The sequence below is a fragment of the Nicotiana tabacum genome, chromosome 10, assembly GCF_000715075.1.
Source record: "Nicotiana tabacum cultivar K326 chromosome 10, ASM71507v2, whole genome shotgun sequence".
Classification (NCBI taxonomy): Eukaryota; Viridiplantae; Streptophyta; class Magnoliopsida; order Solanales; family Solanaceae; genus Nicotiana; species Nicotiana tabacum.
In genome coordinates this window covers 13549260-13553967 of record NC_134089.1, presented here as the reverse complement: position 1 = coordinate 13553967, position 4708 = coordinate 13549260, and positions in this window count along the sequence as shown.

Sequence of the window (4708 nt, the reverse complement as noted above, 5' to 3'; positions counted from 1 at the left end):
AACCCAATCCCATAAATATCCTCACAATCAGGCCATCGGCCTCACTCAATCACCAATCTCTCTAGTCTCTCGGGATCACAATGTCATGAAAATTAGCCTAAACAATGATGATATAAAGTATCCATAAATGGCAACAGAAACTGGGATATGATATGCGGATGATAGATGTGACTGAGTACATAATTGCAAATTAAGCAAGTAATTTAATAGCAATACGACCTTTGTAGGTCCTAACAGTACCAGCATATAGCCTAAGCATGATTTCTAGCATGAATTGTAGCTCAATTTCTCTAACACATGGAGAATATACGGATAACAACAAGGTTATTCAGTTCCACATAATCGACCGAGTCATAATTCCTACGGTGTACACACGACTGTCACCTAACCAACCACACAACTAAACACAACATTACAAAGTTAACAACGGAAGCATTGAAGACTACTAGTGATACATGCAAACACACCGAAAAAAGCAATCTACTCAGGATAATAGTGAGCTGCAACACAAAGTTGAATACCCAAAAGTCAACCTTCCTCTATGAAATGAAGGAAGAAAACAATGGATTTAGCGCTCAAAGGTGCAATCCAGTTAGGGGTGGAACTGGGTTTTATTGCTGCCAAGATTTCGGTAGCGAGAGCACGATCACTTATAACCGACTTACTTGATAATGCCTTAACCCTTTCTGACCTTCTCTTGAACAAGGGAAGGGCAACATAACATTAGAGTCAATTGAACAAGCTCAACCTTGGAAAAAAAATGTGGTAGGCTAACGTCCATCCTCAGACCGATGGCCAGTCTAAGAGGACCATCCAGACAAAATATGCGTCACATCAACATAGACCACATAACACATAATTTAGAGATTCATACCCTTAGAACCAAGTTTAGAAGTGTTACTTACCTCAAACCATGCAAATATCTACTCCAACAAGCCCTTGTCTCGTGAATCGGCCTCCAAATGCCTCGAATCTAGCAACAAATAATTCGATACAATCAACTCAAGCTATAGAAATCAATTCCATATGAAAATGCTAAGTTCTAAATCAAAAGTCAAAAAAGTCAACCCCGGGCCCACGTCTCGGAATGTGATAAAAGATATAAAATCCGAACACCCATTCAGCAACGAGTCCAACCATACCAAAATTACTCAAATACGATACCAAAATCTCGCTCAAATCCCCAAAATTCGGCCTAAGAAGTTTTCTTTATTTTTCCCATTTTTTCGACCCAAATCACTAATTAAATGATGAAATCAAGGATACATTTATGTAATTTAACCAAAACCAAGTAAGAATCACTTATCCCAATCACTTCCTTGAAAATCTCACCAAGAGTCGCCTCAATCCGAGCTCCCAAAATCTAATTGTGAAATAAACTCAAATCTTCATTTTTTAGACTTTAAATTCTGTCCAGATGTCCCTTCTTCGTGATCGCAGGAAAAACTTCGCGATTGCGAAGCACAAACTCAACTGTCGTAGAACTTACCATACGCGATCGCATAAAAACCCACGCGAACGCGATGCATATGCTTCTCATGCCTACGCGATCGCAGACAGAACCACACGTTCACATAGAACAACGTGTGTGGCTGGCTCCTGCCCCATTTCCTCTTCGCGAATGCGGCTTAGCCCAAAACTTGCGATCATATATAATAAGACCTCAGCTGCCCAAAATTAGCCTACGCGATCGTGGACCCATCTAGGGCTGTGTATGGATCGAATCGGATCAGATCAGATCGGATTTTCCACATTTCAGATTGAAATTTCGGTTTTCGGATTCTACAAAATACAATCCGAATTAATCAAATCAGATCGAATTTTAATGTTTGGATCAGATAAAATTTCAGATTTTCAGATCGGATTATACGTATTATTAAGGCTATTGCTAATTTAATCGGCTAATGCATCTGCTTCTGTGTTTTATGCTAGTTTTTATGGTGGAATCCTGTGACGACCCGGCTAGTTGTCTCATGAGTTACCACTCCGTTTTCCCCAGTTCTGCTTCTTTATGCTTCGTTATCCGTGTTTTATGGTATCGGGTTGGTTGGATCGAGTTCGGAATAATTTTGGTAAGGTTTGAGACACTTAGTCTCTTTTAAGGAAGTTTAGGTTGGAAAAGTCAACCAGATGTTGACTTATGTGTTAGAGGGCTCGGATGCGAGTTTCGATGGTTCAGTTAGTTTCGAGAGATGATTTATGGCTTAGGAGTGTGATTGGAAGGGTTTTGGAGGGTTGGAATAGTTTTAGGATTGAATTGGCGAAGTTGATATTTTGGCGATTTCCGGTTGGTAGGCGAAATTTTGATATAGGGGTCAGAATGGAATTCTGAGAGTTGTAGTAGCTCCATCGTGTCATTTGGGATGTGTGTATAAAATTTCAGGTCATTCGGTCGTGGTTTGGTTGGGTTTTTGATCAAAAGCGGAATTCGGAAGATTTTAGAACTTTAGGCTTGAATTCGAGGTGTATTGGTTGATTTGGTGTTGTTTGAGGTGTTGTGATGATTGGAACAAGTTTGAATAAGGTATAGGGTTATATTTGTACTTTTGGTTGAGGTCCCGGGGGCCTCGGGGTGATTTCGGATGATTGACATGTTTTTGCACCTGCGGTTTGGGGACCGCAGCTGTGGTGCCGCATATGCGATGGAGTGGCCGCAGAAGTGGATTATGAGGATTTGTCAGTGACCGCAGAAGCGGTAAGGATGGCCGCATCTGCGGAGCCGCAAATGCGGAAAGCGTATTGCAGATGTGATTTTTGGTCTCTTAAGTGAATTCCGCAGAAGCGGAGGATTTACCGCAAATGCGGCACCGTAGAAGCGGTGAAGGGGACGCAGATGTGGAACAACTAGGCAGAAGAATTGAAAAGAGTCCTTCGCGAATTTTGGGTTATTTCACCATTTTTGGACTTCGGCTTGGAGCTTTTTGGGCGATTTGAAAGAGGAATTTCTAGGGAACTTCACTAAGGTAAGGATTTTGGACATAAAACACATTTCTATGGTAGTATTTCATGGATTAAGGCTGTAATTAAAGGAATTAAAGGGCTAGAAATGGAGGATTAGGGCTTGAGTTTAAGAGGCCTTTAAAGGAGGATTTGAGGGGTCATTTGGACTCCGATTTTAGTATTCTTAATATGCATAGACTCGTGGGGAGATGAGGAATCTATTGATGTAAAAATTTCTGAATTTCGAGATGTGGGCCTGGGGGTCGGGTTTTGCTAATTTCGGGATTTGTGCCCTTTATTGATTGTTTTTGCTTGGGCTTCGTTCCCTTAGCATATTTTGATGTCTTCGTTTTGATTTTGGGTAGATTTGACGCGCGTGGAGGCCAATTCGAGGGGCAAAGGCATCACGACCTAGAGATTTAGCTGGTTCGAGGTGAGTAACGATTGTAAATGATGTTCTGAGGGTTTGAAACCCCGTAATTACACATCGTAGTGTTATACTGAGGTGAGACACACGCTTGATAACGAGCGTGGGGTCGTGCACTATTGGGGATTGTGACTTGGTCTGTCCCGATTGATGATTTTACCGCGTATTTGATTGAAAACTATTTGCTATCATCATTATTTGGGCTGAATGCCATATTTGGGCCTAATGCCAACTATTTGAACCCTTCAGGGATTTTTATTGATATTTCCTCACTGTTTTGACTTTACACTAAGGGTGTTAAACGGGCTGGGTTGGACCAGCCCAGACCGGTATAACCCGAAACCGGCCCGGAGCGGTAATAGGGGGCTGGGCTGGGCTGGGTAGGGGGTTTGGGGGGTTTGCACGATTCATCTGGCCCAAATGGGTAACCGGAACCTGTTGAACCCGGTAGAGTGAACAATAACTCTTACCGGGTTAACTGGCCCGGCCCGGCCCGGCCCGGTTCAAACGACTAGTTTTGTTTTTTATTTTTCTGACTTGTGGGCCCCACAGACCATTGGCAATGGTCAGAACATGTTTTGGTCTGTTGGCCAACGGAAAAATTGAACAAATAGCCTTTTTTAAAAAAAATTTAACCCTTTTTCAATTTACAAAACTAACCTTCTCTAAAACTATAAATACCTCCCCCCCCCCTCTTCTTCATTTCTTCACTCATTACTCATTTCTCAATCTCAATTTCTCTCATTCTGTCATTCTCCAATTTGCAAGAATTCAAGTTTTCAATCTAATTTTATTTGGCTCTCTTTTCTTGAATTTAATTTATCGTGTTTTGTCATTCGGAATTTGAAGTTTGAACTTTGAACAATTGAAGTTCAAAATTGAAATACTTGCTTGATATTTGTTCGTGGTAACCTCGGGATTGCCTAATCAAGTGCTCAATTTATTGGCGAATTCGGTGCACTCCCTCCAACTCTTTCTCTTATTTACTATTTTAATTGCATATTTAATTTTTGCTTATACTTTAATTTTTACAATATGTTTAATGCTGCTAAAAGAGCGTGTAAAAGAGTTACTGGTAGGGGAAATAAAAAAGAGATAGTCCTTCAGCATCTGGTAGTAATAGTAATAACCCATTATCATTTACACATGTTTCCGAATCATCGCCTAATGATAATTTAGATATAGATTATGAACAATTACAAGAAGATTTTGGAATAGAAGATAATGAAATAGGAATGGAAGATGAGATACCAGCTACACCTACTAGTGTTGGAGTTGGTCGTATTGGGGTTACTACAAGGGGTGGTGGTCGTGACACTAGAAGTAGACCACCTGTGGCTC